The following is a 14085-nucleotide window of genomic DNA, read 5'->3' on the forward strand; positions in this document are numbered from 1 at the left end:
TACCAACGCTCTCTGTCTAGAGTAAGAAACACTCCTGCAGCAACGGAAGCAGCAACAGCAGCAGCAGAAAAGTCTGGTAGAGAGAACTGATTTCTAGCCATCCATTCTAACTCCTTTTAGGATTGTGCACTGTCCAGGGTGCTGAAACATGAATCAAACAGCAACTGTGTCCCATCACATCAAGTGTCAGTCATCTAAGCCAATCAAGGTAAGGACAACATTTGTTTCTTCTCCAGTCGTGTAGCATGTACATTATAAGTCCATATGATTAACACACATTAATTTGAATGCTGGGTTTGCTACCAACATAGCCTGTTTGTATTGGGTTTGCAAGAAAGGTTGAATCAGAGAAAAGGATTTGTGTGTAGTAAACTGCTTTGGGGTTTTAATGGGATAACATAGTGGCAAGTAGAGTACTACAGAGTCATTTGTAGTTTTAATCTTGGGATGTGAGAATTTTGGTATAATACAGAAAGTTTCCCAAACTTGGGGTGAGTTTCTGGTATTGTCTGGTCAGTAGCAAAAGCCATTGCAGAAGTGGCTGAAAAGAGCAAGCCAACATCCTGTAATTACTGTGTAGGTGGTAACTGTGTCTGATGATTTGCCATGCTTTTGCATTCTTTAACTAAAACTCAAAAACGCAGTGGCATTGAAGTTGTAGCAGGGGTGGACATTTCTTAATTTATGTAAAGGTCCAAATCAAATAGTTGTAAATGGTTTGTTATGGCAAATCTATACATGTACTCGTGAAATTTTGTCATGGAGTATCTGGTTAGTTGAAAATATGTTGTTCTAGAAAATATTGCTACTTTTTATTCTTCCCTGCAAGTGAGGGTTAGAGTGAGGACTATCGAGAGGTGCAGTATAATAATGAGATTTTCCAAATGATGGTATCATTCTTCAATGAATTCTGATTGACATGGGGCTAATAGTTCTTAACTTACTGGTTACTACTTTGGTTCTTTTAATTGTGCATTGTTACCGCATATGTGCATATAATGTAGTTCTGACAAGTTATAGGCATTTCTGATAGTTCTGTAGAAAGAACTGATGGGAATAATCCACTAAATTCTTTACTATCCTCTTCCCCATCATCTGACAAAGCCTTGTTGTTTACACAAAGGTAAAATTTTGTATTAATGAAAAATAATTTTCCAGTTGAAGTTCTAGTATCTCTAATGCAGTAAAAATGACTACTATAAATGTAAGTGGTTTTCCCTAGAGTAGCATAATAAATGTCTTTGTTTGACTATTTTTCTCAGCTCTGTCATAAAGAGTTATGTTCTAAAGTACCACAACTGAAAATTTTGAAAGAGTTATTTTTGTTTCACAAATTAATGTGGAAATCTTGAAAAAGAATCTTGCAATGCTTTTTATTTTGCATAATGCAAAACTGTGCATAGCTAACTGTGGTGCAAACATTGTAAGTGACATGGAAAATCTTGTTCTTTAGTATGTTTAATGGAAAAAAATTGAGATTTATTTATTTTTAAAAGGAATGCATGAAAGACATATTATTAGAAAATAATTATCAGCTAATTTTTCCATAGCTAATTGCTGGAAGTAAAAATCTTATCCTTTTTACTAACTCAGAGAGGTGTGAATAATAGGTACATATCTCCTCTGTCATTTTATCTGCAGGCTACAATTCATATAATACAGCGATTAGTGCAAACTGTGTATATTCAGGGAGGGGACGGGGATTGACCTGTGTTCTTAATGACTAATCGTGCAATTCATAATAGTATCTGTCAACCACAAATGACCAGGTTTTGTCATGCTCAAATGTTCAAGGTCACAAAGATGATGAACTGCAGTTGCCTTGGCCCACTTCAGAGAGTACAAGTGTATATAGTATTAAATCACTTCAAATCATTTCATACTCTGCAGGTCTAGTACTGAGAATAATAAGGGAACAGAGTGTACCATGAAGTAATGGTGCTTCTACATTGTTAGATTTAGCTTACACTTATTTTTCACTGACAGCAACACTTCCTAAATTCATTTGACTGGACTTTTAAAACCTAAACAAAAATATTGATAAATGAGTAAAGTCAACCCAAACAAGTCAATATTCTTCAAAAAGAGAGAGAACACAATTCAGAATCTCAGACACACGTCTCTTTAGACAGCAAACATAGCAATACAGATACCATAAGTTAAATTATATTTCATTTTGTTCTGCTCATTATTTAAAGTAAGGTGTAAGATGCACTTTAGAAAATCTAAGTACCTGCATGGAGAGGAAAATGTAATGCTGAAAAATTAGTAATACAGTGAACCCTCACTACAACAGATTAATAAGGGGGGAAGGTTGTCCACTATTCCCGAAAGTCTGTTATATGCAAGGGTTTATTGCCCACTCACACCTGCCAGGGTCCCCCAGTTCCAGCCTCCCTCCACCAAAAAAAAATAAAACACTGCCACTCACTGGAGCTGCCACCAATGGAGGAGCTGCTGGACTCTGCTGTGTTGCTGGAGGTGCCTCACTACCCATGGCTGGAGGCGCCCGGGAGCTGCCTCACCACGTGCTGCTGAAGGCGCCCTACCATGAGGCTGGAGCTGCCTCTGCATGCACCACTGGAAGTGTCCCACCACACAGTTGTAGCTGGCTGGAGGCACCTGTCTGCGTGGCTGGAGCTGCCCTGCTGTGCACTGCTGGAGGCACCTCACTGTGTGGCCAGAGGTGCCATCTGCATGTGGGCAGAAGCGCTTTGCCACACATTGCTGAAGGCACCACTGCATGGCCTGTAGGAGCCACCACCACATATACATGGTGGCTCTGGTGGAGGAGGTTAAAGTTCCTCCAGGCTGCACCAGAGGTAAGTCTTAACTGTTTTTTTTTTTGGTGGGGGGGCAGGCAGGAAATGATTTTATGGACCCTGGCGGACTTCAGGAACAATGGGGGGTGGTCCGTTATTCCCAAATTCCACTAAATCAGAGTCTGTAAAATTAAGGGTTTCCTGCATATCTATTGTAGAATGCCCTATCCCTGCAAGCTACGTCTGAAGTAAGTGATTTGTAAGCAATAGAAAGCACAGTGAATATTAACTATGTTTTGAAAAGTAGCATGGAAAGTATTGATAGAAAAATGGTAAAATCTAAGGAGAACATGTAAAGGGATAACTTAACACCTCCTTATTTTTTTGTCTGTATAAAATAAGTTCCTTCGCTTTTCCATTCGTCCTGTAGTTTATGCTTCTTTCTGACACACATCTTCACATCTCTGCTCATGCTTTGCTGCATTTGGTATAATGATACCACCACAAGTTTGTTTGGAATAGTTGTTACTTTGTGCTGCTAGTAGAACCCGAAATTTCAAATTCATGTGCTCCAGTACACTGAATTACCCACTTGTCCAGTAATCTGAATCTTGAACTCTTTCTGTTATCACCAATGTAATCTGTGTCCCAATTATAAATTCTAAAGCTTCCATTGCATTCTATCCAGTGCCACGGACTCATGGCAAACGGTGACATACTGAGTCATTTTGTCTCTTCATATTTTAACCATAGATAAATTATATACAGTAGAAATAAGCTCTTGAAGGAACATGGTAAAAATAGTTTGAAAAGAAGGTCAACAGACTACACAGGGATATGATGAATAGCTTTTCCCAGTAAAGTTTAACTGAAAATAGTTGAGGTTTAGTGAGCTAAACACTGATGCTATTGCTACTGCAGGTGACTGTGATGAACAGTTGACTTGTACGTGTTTGATTTCTTCATGCATCAATAAGCTTCTGTTTCATACAGATTGATGAGGGTAGAGTCACATTTTCAGCAAAGTCCTTTTAATCTCTCTTGGGATGTTAATGTGCCTATCTTTAAAGGGGTGAAAATTACAGCTATACCCATTTTCAGGTCCCTTATGCTGCCAGATCAGTTTTACTCTGGTGCATGTGGGAATCAGCTTCATGATGTCCAGATGGTTTCAATGACTTAAGACCGTGATACCATATGAAATCTGATTGTAGTGGAAAGTAGAAAAGAACTGATACCAAGCCCTTCACTTTACCTAGGGTCAAATGCAAAATGGACTAATAAAAATCTTTTTATTACCTTTAATCCTTTCTGTAGCTTTCCTGAAGTGATTACAAATCTTAACACCTTGCTAGCAGTATTATGAATAACATAATCTTATTTCTTTATCAGTTGCAACCTTGACTTCTGAAGTCACCCCATCTATGCTCCCTGCCCTCTGTACAATTAACTTGTTTTTATTCTTCAGTCTGTCAGTGTTGTCAACACTTCAAGGAAATTAGATCCCATAGCAGAATCAAACTTCAAAAATGTACTTTTCTGCATTTACTAATAGCAGAATAATTTTTGTCACCAACAAAAAGCAAACAATAATTAAAAAGGTTGAAAAATATGGAAAAAACTTTCTACCGTTATACCTCCGTTGAAAGCACAAACTATATGAAAATTAGAGGTCTGGGAGAGTAGGAAGGCTTGAGTCTAACTTCTCTCCACTGGCTACTTTACATTGTGCATGTTGGAAGGAAGGAATTAAGCTAACATTTTGCAGTTCTCAACTTTCTGGAATGACACAGACTTTCTATTAGATCATGCCCCTGAACGTTTATCAGGCAGTTTCTAGATCTCATTATTGGTGGGTCATAGGAAGGGTAATTGACTCACATGACTGGGCTCTATGTAATGAATGCTGTATTATCACATGTTGTTCGTATGTTTTACACTTTACCCCGTCAATCAATGATTTTTTTTTTTTAGGTTGTAAGGTCTATGTGTCAGAGATGGATGAGTTACATGTGTTTAGACCTCAGCATAAATAATTAAAAGTAATATTAGCCATCTTCAATTAACAATTTACTGCCGAGGGAAATCATAAAACTTTTTTTGCTTTCAAGGTCCATTGCAAAATATACAGCAGGTTGTCTTACTTGAAAGTATTTTGAGGGATGTGCTTTTAAAGGAGCTTCCCTCTGTGTTCTAGAACTAGGTCTACAGGAAAACTGCATCTTCATGTCAAATCAAGGGGCTACTCCTCCAGACACTTACACACCCACATCTTCATTATTTAACCGAGTAGGGAGTTCATTGAGAAGCTCATATGAGAAAAGTTTATTTGCTTTTGTGAAAGTGGCCAGGTTTGAGGTCTAGGTGATTAGATGCTTAAATACATAATTTGCATAAACAAATTAGATTTCTTTTCTCACACATGCAAAAATAATTGCACCTGCAACTATATAGGATGCTTAGAAAACTAATCTCTTATATTCTTTATCAGAAAGTACCACTATTGAAGACATTATACTTGAGTTGAAAGATCAGATTTCCAAAAGATAATCTGAATTATTGTTCCATTTTGAAGTGCCCAGGACAATACATGTCAACAATCTCATACATCACTAATATGAGCAAATAGCATTTAATAGGAAAGCTGTCTATGGCAGCATAATAATGCAAGAAAAACATTGTGCCTTTAGTAATTTAATGAGTTTGCATAGACTTTCTGTATATGTTTTATTTTGTCCCAACAGCAATCTAATCTCATAATAGTGTTTTCAACATCACAGTTGAAGTATTAGAGTATTTCCACACATTGAATTATAATGCTCCCTTCATGTTATCCACTGAAGATTGTGCAGAGATGATTGTGAAATGTGTGAGGTGTGTTAATAATGTGAGACAGGTCAGATATATGCTTTTGGAACTAGCCAACTGGGTACAGAAGTGTAAAGAAAGAAAAATACATTATATTTTTACAGCCACTTGTTATTAATCTATGAACAGAAGCCTTATAATATACCCACAAATAAAGTGTGCACTTTATGCATGTTTATGTAACCCACCAGTGTTTGTCTTTTCTATTAAAAAAATAAAAATATGGTAATTTAGCCATGTCAGATTGAAGAGTGATGAGCTAATAGGAGAATTAGTTGCATATCGTATGACCGAGGTAAACTGTGTTGGGACATGATGGGCATAACTACATGGAGCTGTTCTCCCAGCAGCTCCATGCTAATGAGAAGTTTTACAATTGCAAATGACTGCTCATTAGCATAATCGCATGGCTAATTAGCATGGCTGCACGAGATCTCACTGCCTGCAGAGGCTTCTGCCAGCAGCAAACAAGCCGTGTGGATGGGACTCTGCCGGCTAAAACCCCCTATGTTGCCCATTCCATATCCTATAGCCAATATGTATTTTTTTTTTTTTTTTTTAAAAAGCAAATGAAGAGAATTGGATAAGGGACTGGCAACAGAAGAGCTGTGGCCACACTAACCCCTCCTTTTGGAGGGGCTATAGTAATGTGGCACTTTGAGATATGCTAATGAGGCACTGTTATGAATATGCAGTGCCTCATTAGCATAATGGTGGCCATGCGCGCTTTGAAACTACTGGTTTCGAAACGCATCTGCCTGTGTAGCCCAGGGGGGTGGTCTTTGCAAACAACCCCCTGATTTTGAAAGCCCCTTATTCCCATCTGGTTTTGGGAATAAGAGGCTTTCAAAATCAGTGGTCCGTATTCATAGCAGCACCTCTTTAGCATATCTCAAAATGCCACATTACCATAGCTTCTCCGAAAGGAGGGGCTATTGTGGCCACAGCTGAGGTGTTTTAGCTGTTTTATCTGGTGAGACTGCTTATTAGCATAGAGCTGCCGGGAGAACAGCTCCTTATAGACCTGCCCCATATGAATGTTTTGGGTTTTGCTCCAAAATACACTCTGGACTGTTCTGCTACCACACCATCTACAATTACATTTCTACCCAGCCCCTCATTTAGTTCACACCAGCAAACTCTTTTGTTTTTTATAAAAACAAAAATAGGAAGCAATGGACACACATGCATACAGGGTGTGACAGAACCCCCACGCTTTATGGAAAATGTTACAAATATAAAAATGCTTAACTTAGAAATTCCTTTTGACTTTGTTTTGTTTGAATGTTGGATCTGTAAATCCTATTTTTGTGCTTGTATCATTTTTATAGATGACATTATAAGTATTGTCTACATATGTGTTCCAAATGTTTGTCTCTGTGAAGACCTCAACAGGACGTGTGGCTACCCTGTTTGAGAGGATGGCTTGTGAGGAGATAGCAGTAGTCAGTCAACAAAGGGCCTTTGTGGTGGTGGTGGGGGGAGCAATCCACAGATGAAGAATTTTGCTGTCAATGTTTAAACCAATGAGTAGTAAATGGTTGATTGCCTAAAATAACGGACAGCTGATTTCACTCATGTCACAGTCTCCATCTTAGAGTATCCTGTTACACAAAGAGAAAAATTGGGGAAGTTTATAAATAGGGCCATGGCGTTCCTCCATCTTTTGTTTCCAGATGGCCTTCAGTTGCCTGGCACACCCTAAGAAAGACAGAGAATTTTACTGGAGACCCAGGTCAGGATAAGTTCATTTCTGACCTGAAGATTTCACCTGATATAAAGGCAAATGTTTAGGGTAAGAACTCACAGGAATAGAATTAGCTATGTGTTTTCTCTTTTTTGTTTGTTGAGGTAACTCATTTTGATCTGCCTGTTTTCTTACAACCCCATAAATCCTACTGTGGTACCCAGAGGCACTGAGACCTGATCTGGGGTGAGTGAAGTTTCTGCTCTAAAGCCTCAGCTCACAGGTTCTATCCCTGGGGCCAGCAACCCCGGTGTGTTGGTGTCACACTGCTCTTTTTGATCTTTTGTTTATAGTCGAGCCCAGTGTAAATTGTTATTACCTGGGGAGGGCTACCGCAGTGCCTATCTCCCTTTCATTGATAAAGGGGGCTTACCTAATGAGCAGTCCCTTTGCAAATCTTTTGCACAGAGGCAGATTTATCTGAGCTTTTAATTCCTTAGAGGGGACTAGTTTCTTGGGTGCTGTGCCTCAGAACTGCAAACACCCAGAGCTGTGGTTAAATAGTGTCTGAATTGCTGTGCAGGGGGGACACTAACTTCAACTCTGTCTCTTGGCTGGGGAGACCAAAGGATCTGGCACAGCAGGACAAGGAGGGGGTAGCCCTGGAGAGAAAGGTGGATGATCAGTGCGTCAGGGAACGTCCCAAGGGGCCTTCTGTGACCACACTCCATCACATAATGTACATTATATAACTGTCGCCTTCAGTGAACTGGAATTTGCTAGATGAAAATGCTAAGATTTTGAAAACCACATTTAATTCTTCCCTTTCCACGTTGGTTCCAATTACATTTTTGTACCATCTTGTCTGTCCTGACAGTCTGCAGCTCCTCCTTTGAAACAGTAGCACCACCTTAGTGATAGCATACATGTTTATCTGTGTGCTTACAATGAAAGGGTTAAATTAAGGAAACCAGTTTTAAATGTAACTAACTTTTTCCCTTCTAAACAGTTTTTTAAAATAGCTACTCTTCTTATGTGCTAACATCAAGATCCATGTTCTTGTGGTGATTCTGACTGAGGCCAGATGGAAGAGAGAGAGGTACATAAAATGGAAGGAGAGTTTAAAAAAAGAAAAGAAAAAAGAGGAGCTAGAAAAGAGTTGGACAAACAATAGTAAAAGATACAAAGCATTTTTATTTTACACTGTAAGAAAGGGCTTAATATCGGCACTTTCCCTTCTCATTCCATGATGTACTGGTTGTATAACACTCTTCAGTAACAAAAGTGGAATTATTTGCAAATATCTCCTAATGCTGAAATGCAACCCTGAATATTCAGTTTTGTGGCCTCTCATTCATAGCTCAGGGGCTACCTGTATTGCAGTGGTTCACACATTGTTAGAAATTTTAATATTGATCCACCAACTCAAGACTTTCCATTTTTTAAAGAAATTAGAATCTGTGTGTGTGTGAGAGAGGGGGAGGGGATGCTTGACATTTGCTGATGCTTAAGCATGTGCATTTACTGATACACATTATACCACATTTGCCATCATAGCTTTTAAGTTAATGACCTCTTTGAGAACTATATATTTTTAAATGATTTATTCACTACTACATAGGAAAGTTACCATAACCTATACTTACTTGTAGGCTAATTAGTTTTCTGGATTGTAGTCACATAAGAGAGATGATGGCAAGCAAGATGGTCTTTGAGGCTATGTAAAATCTTGATCCATAGTGTTAGAGAAGGTTTTTTCCCCTAACGAATGCTAAACAGTGAGCAGCTTAATCGGTTCTGGTCTTTAATTTTAAAACCATTGTGCTAAACAAATTTTATGGGAAAGTAACATCCATTTTGTGCAGCACTACAATCTGAAATTAAACACAGTGAGATTCTCCTTGTGGCATCTTATGGATGAAGTATAAATTGTTTTGGAAATTAAAAAAAGCAACATGCTTTTATACATACTACCTTTCATGTGAGCATATCAAATGTGTGCATAAATATTAAATTTGACAGTCTCTTTTGGAGGGAGGTAGAGTTATTGCCAGTAGACAGAGACTCTGGGTTGGTATGCAGTACAGACTTATGTCAGAATAACTATGATCAGGGGTGTAGAACATCTGGTCAGAAAGGGGTGCAGGTGGCTCTATTCAGCACAGCTGACCGAGGCAGGAGTGGGTTGGGTGTGTCAAGGAGGAAGAGGAGAAGTCCAGTGAACCCAGGATGGTCTGATCCAGTATGGGGAGTAACAGGGAAGCTGCAAAGGCAGCCTCAGACAGAGGGATGCATGTTTATTTTAGTACCATGACCTGGATGGAGAAAGAGATGAAGAAGTCGTAAATGGTCATCAGCTGAAACCCACAGCTTGGTACCAGAGTTACTTGTCCTGTGACCTAAGGATGTTTTTAGGGTCAGACATACATGACTGCAGTACTGAGCAATATGACAAGGCAAACAATTGAGGTAAATTCTGTGTTTTTATACCAGTACGTTTTGGCTTAGGTACTCAGGATGGAGGTGGATAAAGTACCCAAACAGTTACCCAAGTAAAAGTACAGCTGCTTGTGGGGAGGGGAATGTACTTAAGTGCAAGTTACGGTTGTCCGTCTGGAAAACTACTTGAGTAAAAGGACACACACACAGGTCACATCTTCATTGTATCCAGAAATGAAAGCAGCTGCACTTTTACTCAAGTAACTTTGTGGGTATTTTTCCACCTCTGCACAGGAGGTTTAACTTGATGCAACATCAGTTAAGTCATTAGAGCCGTACTCATTTACCTCCATTCTTTCATATTTACAGTGGCTACAAAATATTTATACAGTAATCAAATACAGCTAAGATCCCTTGATTTATATGCCATGGTAATATACAAAGAATTGATGATGATGAAGATTCTATGTGTCACAATGGGCAATACATTAATCTTTGAATGTGATAACATTATTGAAACTGTAAACAATGACACTCATGTCTGCTGAATGAAAATGAATGATGAAAATATTGGCAAAGTTAACTCATACATAAGCAATAACTGATGAATAATTTTTTGCAACCAGACTGTAAGACCTACTCAGACTGTGAACATGCGTTTTTAGTGACAAATTGATGCCAATGACTGTGCAATGTTTTATTAATTTTTAAAAAGTTATGCTTTGGGAACACAAAGTTGAGAAATCATTTAGCTAGTCATTGTTTCTCTCTCACTCTCTCTATATACAGGAGTGCTTGATACTGAAATGCAGTGGCAGTGTTTGTACTGTTTTACAAGTATCCTTAGTTTTAAATCTTACTCTACATGGTTTAGTTAATGGAGTTTTTTTAAAGTGAACTTTTTGCAATAGTCTCTGGGAAGATGTCTCATCCATCACTTGTTTATTTGCTGCAGATCCAGACATATATATAGAAGTAGCAAGATGTGTGGCAATCCATAAACCTCTCTGTTCTGAATTGTTGGAAATTCTGATATTTGCACAATTTTGAATAAATAGAGAATGAAAGTTATTCTGTGATCAAGAGTCTAAACTCCTGTCATTTCTGGTAGCTAGTCTTCAGAAGTGCTTAATTGCTTGCAGACTGTGAACAAGCTGATAGCATTACATTCTAGGGCTCCATTTTAATGTTCCGATTTTTTTATGACCTGCACATTGGAGAATCTCTACACCATGATGCTTGTTTTAAAAATATATATAACTAAGGGTTTTTTTTTGTTTGTAATGAAACATCAGAATCCCCTTGCTTTGTTTAAAAAGTTTTTGGTGGTTGTGGGTGATGGGACTCTCTTGACGGACAGGTTATTAATAGGGGTATTTAAATGAGTCCCTGAACAAGGAGGCGCGTGAACCTCCTGTGCACAGATCCCAGGACTCGAACCAGAACCCTGCTGCAACCCGAAGACAGGAGAGTGCCACCCCGGTACGCTCTGGTCCCTGCTAAGGCCTCCTGGAAAGAAGTGGCTGGCAGAGACAACGAGAGCAGGACAAGGGTTAATGTTAAAACAAAGCAACTGAAATTTTTATTTGAGGAACACCATCAAAGTCAAAATGTGTCAACTCTTAGATGACTAACTTATAAACTTACAGTAAACATTGTTTCCTTGTTGTCTTCTGCTAAATGGACTGAACTTTATTTAACCGGAAGGTAAAAATCAATGTAGGAGAGGTTAGTTAATGCAGGTAAGTGGGAATAGCTAAGGGTATGCAAATCCCTTCCGCTTCCTATTAAAAGGGTGGAGTAAAGTTGCTAGCTTCACTCCTTACTGGTGGCAGGGTGCTAACCTGCCCCTAATGGTTGGACCCTGGAGCCAGTCAAGGCTGCTCCTCTCTTTGGGAGGCCTTGTGTTACTCCGTTTGTGGCCCAACTACATATGTGATCCCAGGAGGCAGTGTGCTCTTTCCTGAATCACGTCATGTAAGCGGAGACAGGAGGCAGGGAGGCTTTGCCTACACCTGCAGTAATTTGGAAAGGGGTGTTGAAGGAACAACATTAAGGGAGGTTGAACCTTCCCGTTTGCTTATCTATTACTAACAATATTATCTATTACTAACAATACTAAGTGTTCTTTAAATATACAACAATGCTAACAATAAAGATTATTAATTAAATGTGCTTTCTAGGTGGTGTTATATAAATGTAAGAACCCAACATGGGCTTATAGGCCCGGCCCTGAGGGTCAAGCCCTCGGGTACTGTGCCTCCCCCTCCGGGGAAGCCCGCAGTAGGGGTGCGACCCCTACTACCCCACTGGGGGTCCTGATGTCCCAGGTGGATATGTGTTAGAAAGTGTGTGTATCGCAAAGAAAGTTTACGTGTCCAGGCTTTGTGCCTGGCCCTCGGGATTAGCGGACGCCTATTGGCCACGCTTTCCCGTGTAGGGTCTGCAGAATCCTTGCCTGCAGTACCCAAGGGCCGTGAATGCCAGGACCAGCCTGACTTATAGAGACAGAGTTCATGCATGATTCATGAGGTAATTATCATATGAAAGTTCTGAGCACCTGTTCTCAAACAGGTCCTCCGGGCCAGGAAGTTTCCAGAAACTGCCCTCCTGTGCCCAATCAGGAGCTCAGAATTCAAATCCATGATCGTGAATTATTCATGAGTTCAGGTTACCGGGGAAACCAACTGACACAGAGTGACCATTGCAGGGGGTGCTAAATGGCAGCTTATGTATCTTTAGATTCTATCTGTACCTGCATTGATGTTGAATGGCCAAAGGCTTGTTTCCCCTGGCCCACGGGGACGATAATGCCCTAGGGATAAAAATCCCTGACAGGGGGCAGAAACACTTTCCATTTCCTGGGATGTTATTTAACCTCCAGTAGTGATGTTTTGACAAATCAAGAAGTTTCTTTCCGCTAATAGCCTATTAATTCCTTGATAATTTGACAACTTTGACTGGTGCACCACAATACACCCCTCAGCCAGTGTGGATACCAATCACATCACTACACAGCTGCACCCTGCAGCACATATTGTGCTCATATTCATTTACATACGTAATGTCCTATGGAGGAGCACAGTTTTCTAGGCACACACTGCAGCAAACTGTAAATTCCAACTCTGCAGGTCAGCTTATTCATCATAAAGATTGGTTTATTGCAGAAGCACATAACATTCTCTCTTTCTTGTGCCCTCTCTAAAACACAAACTAGTTTTGTGTCTGAAAGATGTGGACTGGAGAGATGCAAGATCTGATGCACAATAATCCTTCCTTCCCTTGTGTATTTTGCAAGACCTCTTCTGCAGACACTCTGTGATATCTTAACTAATTAAAACTGTTGCTGAGTGGGCTGTACTGAATCCATGCATTGGAATCCAATTACCTCACTGTTCCAAACAAGCAGACAAGTACCAATAAAGAGAGCAGTTTGAAAAGGTTCTGACAGAAAATACCACTTAGTCAATAGTGAAACTTTCCACAGGAATGTGCTGTTATCAACAAGAGATTGTTTAGGAAAAAAATCATAGCAAAGCATTTGAATTCGTATTTTACACTGTAATATTAACACTGCAAAATAAAGTTTCATTTTTTTCAATGTTTTTGCAAATAATATAAAATAAAGCTAAAGTCAGAATGGCATATTTGGATTTTCTTAAACTAGAACTTTTCAACTGTCCAGCAATGAATTTTTTTTTAAACTTTGCTTTGTGGGAAATTTTAAATTTTGTTTTTGTTGTGATTTGGACTGAAAGCAAGTTTAAAATTTTGGCATTTTATGTGGAATGAAAATTGAGTTTCAACCAACCACACTGACAACCCTGTCCAAAGTGAGAGCACAGGCAGGACAAAAATAGAAGCCTATAGTTACAGAACAAAATGTTCATTCAGCAAGTATTCATATCACAGGAGAGACTATCACAGAAGATGACCATCTAGGGTTTGACCTGTGGATGGACCACACCTGGACTCTTCTTAAATTTGTTTTAATACATGAGGACAGCAAGAATGAAACAAAGACCACCAGTCAATTATTTAATTATTCTTCTTTCCTGCCCATTATGGAAAAAAAAACTGTTTTGCCAGAGTCATGGAAATTGGCGATGCGAAAGAATCATCAAGCTGGAAATTTTTAACAGAGAAATGAAAAATGAAACTTTGTTGCTAAAGGAAAAAGCTAAAGAATCCGGAATAGAGTAGTAGTATTGTTAGCATTGTGTGTCTACCCTGTTCTATGGATATGGAGGTAAAATGTTTTGTACAAAAGCTGCTAAAAGATGACAGGGTATTTTAGAGACTTATTCCCATAGAGGAAAGGGCTGTATA

The sequence above is a fragment of the Carettochelys insculpta genome, chromosome 8 (genome assembly GCF_033958435.1).
Source record: "Carettochelys insculpta isolate YL-2023 chromosome 8, ASM3395843v1, whole genome shotgun sequence".
NCBI classification, from domain to species: Eukaryota; Metazoa; Chordata; order Testudines; family Carettochelyidae; genus Carettochelys; species Carettochelys insculpta.